Genomic DNA, 14,656 nt, shown 5'->3' with positions numbered 1-14,656 from the left:
TACTTCTCTGTATAATATAGTACAGAGAAGTACTGCAGTACTGTACTGTAGTACTTCTCTGAACTATATTATACTGGGTGTAATGTACTGCTTCTATGCACTGTACTGTACTGCTTCTATGCACTGTACTGCTTCTCTGTACTGTACTATGCTCCTCTGTATTGTATTGTACTGCTTCTGAGTATTGTACTGTACTAGCTCTAGTGCTTTTTTGTACTCTGCTGCATCTCTGTACTGGACTGTATTGTCTGTACTGCTTTGCAGGCTACTGTAATATACTACTTTTCTGCACTGTACTTTACTGTACCGCTCTGTATTTCACTGGCTGTACTGCTTCTCTGTACTGTAGTGGCTGTATTGTTTCACTCTACTGTACTATACTGTATCCTACTCCATACTTTACTTCTCTGTACTGTACTGGCTGTTCTGCTTATCTGTACTGTACTGGTTCTCTGTACTGTACTGACTATTGTTTCTCTGTACTGCAGTGACTGTACTGCTTATCTACTGTACTGGCTGTTCTGCTTACCTCTCCTGTCCTGCTTCTCTGTACTGTACTACACTGTGCTGCTTCTCTGTACTATACTATACTGCTTGCCTTTATGCTACTTTACTGGCTGTACTGGTTGTCTTCACTGTACTGTACTGCTTCTATTTACTGTACTGTGCTACTTCTCTGTACTGTACTCTTCTGTACTCTCCTGTACTGGCTATTGCTTCTCTCTTACTGGTTGTACTGCTGCACTGCAGTCTACTGTTCTGCTTCTCTGTACTGTACTGTTTCTCTGTGCTACACTGTAATGACTGTATTGCTTCTCTGCACTGTACTGCTTCTCCATACAGTACTCTCTCTGTACTGTAGTGTACTACTTGTCTGTACTATTCTGACTGTTCTGCTTCTCTGCACTGTACTGTACTGCTATGCACTGTACTGTACTGCTGCTCGTACTATTCTGACTTCTGCTTCTTCGTACTGTACGCTGTTGCTTCTCTGTACTGTACAGTATTGTACTGCTTCTCTCTACTGTACTGGCTGCACTGCTCTGTACTGTACTCTACTGTTTCTCTGCCCCAGTGTACTGATTGTACAGCTTCTCTATACTGTACTGTTTCTTTGTACTTTACTATACTGTACTGCTTGGTAATGTACTGACTATTGCTTTGTATTGTGCTGCTTCTCTGGACTGTACTGGCTGCACTGCTTCTCTGGAATGTACTGGCTATATTTCTTGTCTGTACTGTGATGAATGTAGTTCACTGTACTGCTTCTCTGTATTGTACAGTAGTGTACTGCTTCTATACTGTGCTGTATTACTACTTTGTACTTTACTGACTTTATTGATTCACTGTACTGTACTGACTATAGTGCTTCTGTGTTCTACTGTACTGGCTATACTGCTTTGTACTTGGCTAAACTTTACTGTTCTACTGTACTGGCTGCACAGCTACTCTGTACTATATTCTACTGATTGTAATGTTTCTCTGCCCTGTACTAACTGCACTACTTTGCACTGTACTGTTTTTCTTTAAATTATACTGCTTCTCTGTACTGCAATGATTGTACTGCATCTCTGTACTAGACTGCTTCTCTGTACTGAACTCTTCTGTCAGCACTGTTTTCTGTACTTTACTGCATCTCTGTGCTGTTTTGTACTACTTTGTATTGTAGTGACTGCTTCTCTGTACAGTTGTGTATTGTACTGCTTTTCTGCACTACACTTTACTGTGTTGTACTGCTTCTCTGTACTGTAGTGTACTGCTTCTCTACTGTACTTGTGTACTGTACAGCATTGTACTGATCTCTGTACTGTACTGCTTCTCGTTGCTGTACTGTATTTTCTGCTTGTCTGCACTGTACTTTGACTAATGCTTCTGTATGCTATACTGCTACTAATGTACTCTACTGCTTCTTTGTACTTACTGTGATGATTTGCTGTACTGCTTTTCTGTACTATACTGCTCTTCAATGTACTGTACTGACTACTGCTTCTCTGTACTGTTCAATACTGTACTGCTTCTCAGTTCTGTACTGCACTGTTTCCCTGTATTTACTATACTGTACTGCTTTACTGTAATGTACTGCTTCTCTGTACTGTACTATACTTACTGCTTCTCCGTACTGTACTCAACTGCTTTTCTGTACTGCTCTGATCTCTGACTGTATTGCTTCTCTGTACTACACTGTACACATTTGCTGTACTGTACTGCTTCTACACACTCTACTGTACTGGTTCTCTGTACTATGCTGTACTGTACTGGTTGTTTACTGTACTGCTTTGCACTCTACTGTACTATACTGAACTTACTGTACTTCTCTGTACTGCACTGAAGTCTACTGTATTGCTTTTCTGTATTGTACTGTACTGCTTCTGTGTACTATAATGTGCTGCTTCTGCTAACAGTACTGTACTGTTTATCTGTACAGTACTATACTGGCTGTTCTGCTGATCGTTCCTGTATTGACTGTACTGTTTCTCTACTATACTGCTCTGCTTCTCTGTACAGTACTACTGTACTGCTCCTCTGTACTGTACTAGCTGCACTGGTTGTCTGCACTGTACTGTGTTACTTCTCTGTACTGTACTCCTTTGTGCTCTCCTGTACTGACTGTATTGCTTCTCTCTTACTGGCTGTACTGCAGTCTACTGCTCTGTTTCTCTATACTGTACTGTACTGACTGTATTGCTTCTGTGCACTGTACTTCTCCAAACAGTACCCTACACACTATACTGCTTCTTTGTACTGTACTGCACTGCACTGGTTGTCTATATGGTGCTGCACTGCTCCTCTATACTGTACTGTACAGCCTATATTGTACTGCTTCTCTGTACTGCTTCTCTGCACTGTAATACTTCTCTGCCCTGTACTGCTTCTGTGCACTGTACTGCACTACTTTGTATTGCACTGCACCATACAGTTTGTCTTACTTTATTATACTGTACTGTTTCTCTGTACTGTACTGACTGTACTGCATCTCTGTACTGACTGTTCTGTCTGTACCATTTTAAGTACTGTACTGACAGCACTGCTCTTCTGTTCTGTACTGTTTTGTACTATGTACTGTACTGACTACTGCTTCTCTGAACTGTAGTGTACTATACTGTCTGTCTCCACTATGCTGAACTATACAGTATTGCTTCTCTGTATTGTACTGCACTGCTTCTCCGCACTGTTCTGTACAGTACTGTACTGCTTCTCTGTAGTATATTGTACCGGCTGTGCAGTACTACTTCTGTACACTGTACTGATTCACTGTACTGTACTGGATGTCTGCATTCTACTGTACTGAATGTCCTGCATCTCTGTACTGTACTGATTCTCTGTATTGTACTGTATTTCTAAGTATAGTATTGTACTGGCTCTACCACTTTGTACTGCACTGCTTCTCTGTATTCTACTGTACTGGTTCTCTGTATTGTAATGTACTGACTGTACTGCTTCTCTGTACTGTACTTTTCTGTAAGGCTTCTCTAATATACTGCACTGCACTGCTTCTCTGTAGTTTACTATACTGTACTGATTTTATGTAGTGTATTGACTATACTGTCTGTACAGCTCCTTTGTAGTGTGCTGTACTATAGTGCATCTCTGTACTATATAGTACACTTTGTTCACTGTATTGCTTCTCTGTAGTGTAATCTGCCTTTTACTGCTTCTTTGTACTGTAGCGTGCTGGTTCTCTGCACTGTGCTGTACTGCTTTTCTGTGCTGTACTGCATTGTACTGCTTTGCACTGTAGTGTACTGCTTCTCTGTACTGGTTCCCTGCATTGCTCTGTACTGTATTGCTTATCTATACTGTTCCACAGTGTACTGCTTCTCTTTACTGAATTGTACTGACTATACTGCTTCCCTGTACAGTACTGTAACAATTGTATCTTTCTCTGTACTCTACTGTACTGCTTATCTGTATTTTACTGCAGTGACTCTACTGCTTCTTTGTGCTGACCTGGTTCACTGTACTGTACTTCTCTGCACTCTGATGTTCTTGACTGGCTGTACTGCTTCCCTGTATTGTATTGCCTGTATGTCTCTGTACTGTGCTGCTTCTCTATTGTTCACTGTACTGGCTGTACTGCTTCTCTCTAATGTACTATAATGTGCTGCTCCTCTGTAGTGTCCTGATTGTAGTGCTTGTCTGTATTGTAGTGCTTTTCTGTAGTGTACAGTATTGCACCATTTCTTTGTACTGTACTAGCTGTATTCCTGTGTACTGTACTGCTTCTCTGTACAGTCCTGGCTATACTGTTTCCCTCTTCTGTACTACACTCTACTGCTTCTCTGTACTGTACTATACTGTACTGCTTTTCTGTATTGTACTGTACTGCTTCTCTGTACTGTGTTGTACAGTTTGTGCTGTATTAACTGCACTGCTCAGTATTGTACTGGCTGTACTCAGTACTGTATTGTACTGTTTATCTATGCTGTACTGACTGCACTGTTCTGTACTGTACTGACTATTCTGCACTGACTGTACAGCTTTTGTATTGCACTATACTGCTTCTCTGTACTGTAGTCCTGTCTGTACACTGTACTGTTTGTGTACTGTACTGCTTTTTGTACTGTGCTGTACTGCTTCTGGGTACTGTACTGCTTCATTGTACTGTATGCTTCTCTGCCCTATACTGCACTGACTATACTGCTTCTCTGTACTGTACTTCTCTGTACTGTACCATACTGCTTCTCTGTACTGTAATGACTACTGCTTCACTGTACTGTAATGACTGCACTATACTGTACTTCTCTGTACTTACTGCTTTTCTATACTATATTGTGCATCTTCTCTGTATTGTGTTGATGGCACTGCTTCTCTATGCTATAGTATACTGTAATGCTCCCCTGTACTGCACTTGATCTACTGACTGTGTACTGTACTGCTCTTCTGTTCTGAACTATGCTGAGTGTTTTGTACTACTTTGCACTGTAATGACTACTGATTCACTGAACTGTAGTGTTCTGTACTCGTTCTCTGCACTGTACTTTACTGTACTGCTCTGCACTATGCTGATCTGTACTGCTTCTCTGTACTGTTTTGCACAGTACTGCACTGTAGTGTTTCTCTAATATATTGTACTGGCTGTACTGATATGCATTGTACTGTACTGATTGTACTGTACTGCTTGTCTGCACTCTACTGTACTGAGTGTACTGCTTCTCTGTACTATACTAATCTGTACTGTTTGTACTGTACTGTGCTCCTTCTCCGTATTGCAATGTACTGCTTCTGAGTATTTTACTATACTGGCTCTACTGCTTTTTTGTACTGTACTCTATTGTTACTGAATTGCACTAGCTGTACTGCTTTGCACATTACTGTTCTATACTGCTTTTCTGTACTATTCTGTACTGCTCTGTATTTTACTGGTTGTACTGCTCTGTGCTGCACTTCACTGCTTCTTTGTACTGTATTTCTCTGTACTGTACTGGCTGTTCTCTGTACTGTGCTATACTGTACTGCTCATTTGTACTATATTTTTCTGTACTGTACTGGCTGCTCTGCTTCTCTGTGCTATACTATGTGTACTGCTCCTCTGTACTGTACAGACTGTACTGCTTCCCTGTATTGTACTGTACTGTTTCTCTGTACTGTTAACACAGTATACTGCATGTCTGTACTGTAAGCACTGCTTTTCCATACTGTACTGCACTAACTGTACTGCTTATCTTATTGTACTGACTGACTGTACTGCCTCTCTGTACTGTTCTGCTTGTCTGTACTGTACTGTACTACACTGTGCTGCTTCTCTGTACTGTACTGGGCTGCTTCTCTTTTGTACTGGCTTATATTGGTTGACTGCACTGTACTGCTATTTACTGTACTCTGCTACTTCTCTGTACTGTACTCCTGTGTACTCTCCTGTACTGACTGTATTGCTTCTCTTACTGGCTATACTGCTACTCTGCAGTGTACTATTCTACTTCTCTGTACTGTACTGCTTCAATGTACTGTACCACTTCTCTGTGCTGCTCTGTACTGACTGTATTGCTTCTCTACACAGTACTGATTCTCTATACTGTACTGTGTCTGCATGGTACAGGTTGTCTATACTGTATATTGCTTCTCTCTACTATACTAGCTATACTGCTTCTCTGTACTATAGTGTACTATTTCTATACTGTGCTGACAGTACTGCTCTTCTTTTCTGTAATGTAACCTACTGCTCTGCACTGTACTGAACTGTACAGTACTGCTTCTCTCTATTGTACTGGCTGTAGTGTATTACTTTTATGTACTATATCTACAATCTACTGCACTGACTGCGCTGCTTCTCTGTACTGTACTTCTCTGCACTGTACTGTACTCTACTGCTTTTTGGCACTATAGTGTACTATTTGTAATGCTTCTCTGTACTGTACTATACTTTACAGCTTATTGGTACTGTACTGACTGCATTGCTTCTTTGTACTCTACTGTAAAGCTTCTCCATATTTTACTGTACTGACTGTACTGCTTGCATTGTACTACTTCTCTGTATGCCGATCTACTGTACTGGCTATACTACTTCTCTGAACTCTGCTCTACTGTACTGGCTGTACTGCTTCCCTGTACTGTACTGAATGTACTTCTCTGTATTGCACTGTGCTGACTGTTCTGCTTGCACTGTACTATGTCTCTGTACTCTGCTCTACTGTACTGGCTGTTCTGCTTCTCTGTACTGTACTGACTGCAGTGCTTCTCTGTATTATACTGCTTCTCAGTACTATACTGTACTGCTTCTCTGTTGTGTACAGGATTTTACTGTTTCTCTGTACTGTACTGGCTGTACTGAATCTCTGTACTGTACTGTACTGCTTCTGTGTACTGTACTGGCTGTTCTGCTTCTCTGTACTGTACTATACTGCTTCTCTATACTGTACTATACTTCATTGCTTCTCTATACTGTACTGGCTACACTGCTTCTCTGTACTATTTTGTACTAACTGTACTGCTTCTCTGTACCGTACTACTGTTATGTAGTATACTGTACTGTACTGCTTCCCTGTATTGTACTGTTTTGCTTCTCTATACTGCACTGCTCTGTAATGTATGGATTCTCTGTACTGTACTGTACTGTCTGTAGTGCTTTTTTGTACTATACTGGCTGTATTCCTCTGTGCTGTACTTTACTGTGCTGCTTCTATGTACAGTACTGGCTGTACTGCTTCTCTGGACTGTACTATACTGTTCTGCTGTGCACAGTACTAGTTGTACTGCATCTCTACACTATTCTGCACTGACTGTACTGCTACTCTGTACTGTAATATGCTGTACTGTTTCTCTGTACTGTGTTGTACTGATTGTACTGCTTCTACGTACTGTACTATTTTGTACTGTACTGGTTCTCTGAATTGTACTGTACTGATCATACTGCTCTGTACTCTGTACTGTACTCCTCTGTATTGTGCTGTACTGATTCTCTGTAGTTTGCTATACTGTACTGATTCTCTGTAGTGTATTGACTGTACTGTCTGTACTGCTTCTCTGTACTGTACTTTACTATACTCCACTGACTGTATTGCTTCTCTGTAGTGTAAAGTACTAGCTGTACTGCTTTTTTGCACTGTATTCTACTGAATTGCTGTGTACTCTACTGGCTTTACTTCTCTTACTGTATCAGCTGTATTATGTCTTTGTACTGTAGTGTGCTGGTTCTCTACATTGTGCTGTCCTGTACTGGCTATACTGCTGTTTTGTGCTGTACTTTATTGTACAGCTTGCACTGTACTGTACTGCAGTGGCTGTATTGCTCGCCTGTACTGTACTGAATGTACTGGTTCCCTACATTGTTCTGTTCTGTACTGCTTCTCTAAATTGTACTGTAGTGTACTGCTTCTCTGTACTGAATTGCACTGATTGTACTGTTTCTCTCTACAGTACTGTACTGACTGCATGCTTCTCTGTACTGTATCTCCATATTTTAATGTACTGACTGTTCTGCTTGCACTGTACCACATCTCTGTACTCTGCTCTACTGTACTGGCTGCACTGCTTCCTTGCACTGAATGTGCGTCTCTGTACTGCACTGTGCTGCTTCTCTGTTGTGTACTGGCTGCACTGCTTCTCTAGTGTACTATACTGTTTCTCAGTACTATACTGTACTGGCTGTACTGCCCTGTTGTGCACAGTACTGTACTGTTTCTCTGTACTGGCTGTACTTATTCTCTGTACTGTACTGGCTGTTCTGGTCTCTGTACTGTATTATACTTTACTGCTTCTCTATACTATACTGGCAACACTGCTTCTCTGTACTGTACTGCTCTTGTGTACAGTACTGTACTGTTTCTCTGTACTGTACTGGCTGTACTGCTTCTCCAGTGTACTACATACTGTTTCTCAGTACTATACTGTACTGCTTCTCTGTCCTGTACAGTATTGTACTGTTTCTCTGTACTGTACTGCTTCTGTGTACTCTATTGGCTATGATGCTTCTCTGTACTAACTGTACTGCTTCTCTGTACTGTACTACTGTTATGTAGTGTACTGTGCTGTACTGCTCCTCTATTGTACTGTTTTACTACTCTGTACTGTACTATACTGTACTGATTCTCTGTACTATACTGGCTGTACTAAGTTACTGTACTGTATTATAGTGCTCTGTAGTGTACTGTACTGATTGTACTCCTCTGTACTGTACTCTAATGTGCTGCTTCTATGTACTGTACTGCTTCTCTGTACTATTCTGTACTGACTGTACAGCTACTCTGTACTATGCTGTACTGCTTCTCTGCACTGTACAGGCTGAACTGCTTCTCTGTACTGTACTGCTATGTACTGTATTGTGCTGCTTCCCTGTACTGTACTGCTTCTCTGTATTCTACTATACTGATTCTGCATACTGTACTGGCTGTTCTGCTTTTCTGTACTATACTGTCTGTACTGCTTTACTGTACTACAGTACGTCTGTGTAGTGTACTGAACTGTTTGTATTGCTTTTCTGTACTGTACTCTACTGTACTTCTATGTACTGTAATGACTGTACTGCTTTTCTATACTGTACACTACTGTACTGACTGTATTTCTTCTCTGTACTGTACTGGCTTTACTGCTTCTCTACACCGTACTGTACTCCTTCACGGTAGTATACTTGCTGATTGCTTCTCAGTACTGTATTGTATTGTACTGGTTCTTTGTACTGGCCCCAAAACTATGGCAGTCACTTCCATCCTGATTTAGCTGATCACACAAAATACTCCCTGCTCAGGCCATAGTTCAAGCAATACTTACTAAAACAGTTTGAATGCAACTGTCCATATAAAGGACATGCTATATAACCTGATATCTCCAACTGTGTAGCATCCTTACCTCCCATATACCTGACTCACCTGATTAAGACACATTCTAAACTGTGATTCAGCTTACCACACCATTACTGTTTTAAACCCACTACATATAATCTAATCCCCTTTTTCATCTTACTGGTCTCTAACTTTTGTACCTAGTTACTTCTCCCCATATCTCCACCAGTTCTATTTCTCCTACTTTACCTATCTTTCTTTTTTAATTCAGATTATGTAACTGTACATATATTTAGTTTGTTAGATCTGCTAAGTATATATTGTTTCTCAGATTGTCTATGTTGACATTTATTCCTGAATGTAAATCATTGTTTGTGTATTTTACATTGTTTTGTTACTGTATGATTAACCCAGGCTGATCCTATAATTTGTCATTATTTTAGAAGTGTTCTATTCTGGTAAGCAAATTTAAATAAATAGATAAATGAATGTTACACGAGTCTCATTAATAAAGAAGCAAGTTTCCATTAAACACTAATACATTTCTTACAGGATATGGTTGACAGCTTACTATAGTCTCTCCCAAAAGAGGAAGCACTTTTTTGGTCCCCCTTGAGACATTAAACTGGCTCGGGGACCAGTACCCCACATCAACTCTGGGTCTTCCAGCTTGTCTCCAACCCCCTCCCTTGGATTACCCTATTATTGCTGGGGCTGGTCGTGGATCCTAAGGATCTCCTGGAGGCTCATCTGTCTCTACCACCATCCTGTTTTTTTTGTTCTTGTTATATGCCTTACCCATTCCATGCTGTGCCTTCCATTCACATCAATCTCTTTTGAGGGCAACTACCCTCATTGAGCCATGCCTTCCCCTAAGAGAGCATTATTGATAAATGCCATTCCACCTGGGATGGGCACACCCATCCCTCCCTGCATCAGTCACCCTAGCCTCTAATCAAACCTGGGTCAACTTGGCAGTAGTTAGGGCTTTGTCCGTCTGTGGCATCACAGTAGCTTGACAATCTGCAACATTATTCACTTTTCTTCCATTTTCAAAGAGGGATATATGGGCAATCCTTATTCTTAGCATCGCTAACATACTGAAAGAATGACTATAGTTAGACATTTTACTCCTCTAATAGCCTTTTGTAAAATGGGACACATTTCTATACTGATAAATATTTCTATTAAAAGTGGATTCATCCGTGATTATCCACCATTTACCTTTTTAGAGATAATGTTACTAATTGTTTATGCTACCAAAAAGATCCAGTTCTTAACTTGCAAAATTATGTTTTAGTTAAAAGAATGAGAGTTTTCAAGATCAGACAGTTTTGAATAAGTATTTCTCATTTCTTTTTGATATTAGTAGCATCCGTTTAGTCTATCCAATTCCACGGAGTCAAGTCATTGTTATTGGCTTTAATCGTTCATAGCATGATATGTTCATCCATATATTAATGTCCCAGATTTCATAGGTAGGTTGTACACCACCTTTAAATTATTACAGCTATGATATACCTCTGTTACTCACCTTTAATTATTACAGCTATGATATACCTCTGTTACTCACCTTTAAATTACTACAGCTATGATATACCTCTGTTACTCACCTTTAAATTATTACAGCTATGACATACCTCTGTTACTCTTAACTCCCTGCAGCACAGAATACTATCCAAGGTGTTAAAGTTTCTAGTATTTATATTAACCAGTTTAGCTAAAAATAACAGTCATCCTATAGCTCCGATATCAGAAATCTATCCATGAAACAGTGGAACTACTACAATCACTGACAAAGTATTTGGACTTCTCTGCCAGCATTAAGTTAGCACATAAAACAAAGATTTTAGCTCATTAGTCCCCATGTATAGTTTACTGTAAAAATCAGTCTCAAAATAATCATTGCCTTTTCAAATAGCAATTGATCATATCTCACAAATGTAACTATTACATTTTAAAGTTGGCTTAACAGAGTAGTAGACACTCCATCGCTTGTAACTAAATCTAAAGTTATGGGAACTCTGAAAAACAAACATTTTTATCTACTTAGTTATTCAAATAATAGTTATTAAATCAAAAATCTTTCCATTTAAACTCCTGTGATAAAAGTTTTGTAGGTTCAGTGCATGCTGCTCATTTCACAGTTTTATTAACCATATATCGAACAAATATATAATTATCTTTTCTAGCTTGTTAAAAATAATCCTATTACGTAAGCGACACAAGTGATGCCTATCTTTACAAAAAACAGGTATGCATGCCAACTATATTCTCCCTGAAAAAACAAATGAATGTTCCCCAATTAAAGCATGATCTTTCTTATACTGCTATTAATTACATTAGCAGATTTTAACTTCTCCACATGGCATGGTGAAGGAACGGTATCTGTAAACAATTTTTCAAACGAGTTTTAACAAATGAATTCAACTTCTTGCACAATAATATGCAATGGCATGCAAACTATATAATTATTCCAGTGACCATGTTTATCACTACAATTTGTCTTTGGATTTCAAAAGACAGGAGAGAGCCACATTTTGTAAAAGCTTCAAAAATAAAGACTATACCAGGTTTTATTTTTTACAGTTCATGTTTGGACATACTCCAAAAATCCATCAATGGATAAGAAAGACAACTAGTAAAGCTAAAAATATTCAATTTCTGAATCCAATAACCAAATTAATCGATTTTATTTTTAAATTTAGTTGATCTGTTTTAGCCTTTAGTTCCTAATAAATCAATGTCACAAGCCATTCATTTAATTTCTGCCCATTTATTTTATTTAAATGAAACTAACACTGACCCTCAGTTTTCCCTCATCATTCAAGAGCTAACCTGAGTATGGATTTTTCCAGAACTGTGTTTAAAATGTATAACCAGAAAGTTAATTTGTGTGTGCTATCCACACAAAATGTGTTAAATTATGATTCTACCTAATGTTACAAATTGAAATAGAATTATTAGATTCATCCAGAGAATTAGATAATAGAGGAACAGACTTAAATATGCCATTCAGTAGTTACTTGGTAGCCCTACTTAGTATTAAACTTAAACTGAAATCAGCTTTCTTACAAATTAACTGCATTCAAAAATACCATGCACATTCCATAAAAAGCATTGTGTGTGTGTGTGTGTGTTTGTGTGTTGATGCTCATCCAGAGTCCTGAACACAGATTCATAAAAATTGAATCATTATGCTGTCAGAACTACAGTCAACAGACACTATGCAAAATACCATTTGAGTGGCTGCACATGGTGTTACAAGGAGTTATAATGCACAAAGCCTGCTCTCTACTCTTCAGTCATAACAGGGAAAGATTATATATTCATCCTCTGATGCCATGACTGCAACACTTTTTATCCTACCATGAAAAGGAGGTTGTTTCTTCTGCAAAGGAGTTTTGCAATGATTTGATATTTAACTAATAAGTACATCAGTAGGGAAAGGGGATCAGATACATTGCCACCACATATGTACATATGCAGTTCAAATCCCATAGATTGCCTTGCAGGACTTTACAGGACACAATTAAGGCAATTAGAGCAGTGTTGGGAAAGTCTATATGATCGTGATACATACAAATTTCAAGCACGGGCATCAATGCCCTTCTAGCTTGCCAATACACCAAAACACTTGTTCCCATAATAAGAGTCCAGGTTGTTCTTAAAAAAAATATTTAAACCAGTGCTTGCTTTAATGTAATGTGGTAGTCTGTTCCATGTATCAGCTACTCTGTCAGAGAACCAATTAGTACACTTCTCATTCCTATAGAATCTTCTACGTAGGTTATCTGATGATTCTCTAGTACTTTTTGAAAAACCCAAACATTCCCAGAGGTAGTTGTCTCTAAATGCTCTATATACGTGAATATGATCTCCTCTTACATATCTGTAAGAGACACTGTACAAGTTTAGATATTTCAGTCTTTCATAACTTAAAAGTTTCACCTCCATGGATACCCTTGATATATTTCCACTGTATTCTTTCCAGTTTACTCATGCTTGTTTTCTTCTAGGATTTCCATATTGTTATCCCATACTCAAGTTTGGGTCTAATGTAACTAACAATTACTTAATTTTTGATTTCCTAGACATTATACATCTTTTTTTATACAACCTATAGTTCTAAAATTACCATTAGCCAATTGGTTGATATGATTAGAAATAAAACTCATAACTGGATCTACCCATATACCCAGTTCCTTAAATGAGTCTACAGTTTCAGTCACTGTGTGCTGTATTAAACGTTCACCTTTCAATTTATATCTGCCAAATCTCACATGGTTAGTTTTGATGTATTTATCAGCATGTTCTTCTGTGCCTAAATGGTCGATTTAGTCAAGTTATTTTTCAGACATGCCTTATCTGTAACACAAGTAATCAAGTTACCCAATTTCAGGTCATCTGCATACAGACCGTAGAACACCTCAGATGAAAAAGTTAGGTATGAAAGATTCAATCTAAAGTAAGGTACTAGGACAGAGCCCTGTGGGGTGAGTCATTTCTATTTCTAATACTGCATACGTCTTACCTCATTGTGCAAGAACTTTTATGAATGGAATTCCATTCTATGGCATACCAGCCTTACTGAGGTGCACACTGTTTATGAACAGCACCAAAAGAATCTGAGGATTTTAAATTCTGATGAGGCTAGATAAGGAATGACTCCAAATGAGATGAATTTATTACTTAGTCACCTGTTGTCACAGTATGATGGCTAACTGTTCTTCTGTTTACAAGTGACATCACCCTGTCTAGGAAGAAGTTTGTATGTTAAGAATTCTAGAAAACTGATAATTACATTTGGCAATAATGAAAATTCTGACAATGATAATATTTCTCATATTCAGATCACATATACATGATGCAATATTCAGATTGTTGCTTTATCATGAATTGATTCCAGTCTTAAATCCTGAACAGACTAGCACTTACAGAATGGCTGTTTACAGAATACCTGTTTTTGTAGGTTTTGCTTTACAAAGTCTCTTTCTCTGAAATTGTTAGAAGGAATTACAGTCATAATTATCTGCAAATGCCCTTAGATTGTGCTCCTATCTTCACACTAGAAATCATGCAATATCAAAGATGATCATAAATCCTTCTCTAACGATATCAGACAATTAAGACATACATATCAATGTAATGAATTAATTCACAATGTTTTACCCACACCAAACCTAAAGATATTCCTAATATACCTGAAGAAAAATGTAGTGCCAACTTCACCAAAAATAGTTAAGTTCCACAAATTCCCCATTCCCCCTTCTCTCAAGATTAAGAAGCATATCCCAACTGTATTCTCTAAAGGAAATACCATCTCAAGGGACCCTGATAATGAATCTTTTCACTTAATGAACCACACCCTCTCTGAACGCCTCATAAAACTGTTCAACTGGTGCAGCCACACCAGGTACAGAAAATGACTATCATTATTG

Source organism: Protopterus annectens, chromosome 8.part0 (genome assembly GCF_019279795.1).
Source record: "Protopterus annectens isolate FY-2018-M chromosome 8.part0, PAN1.0, whole genome shotgun sequence".
NCBI classification, from domain to species: Eukaryota; Metazoa; Chordata; order Ceratodontiformes; family Protopteridae; genus Protopterus; species Protopterus annectens.
This window is presented reverse-complemented; position numbering follows the sequence as displayed.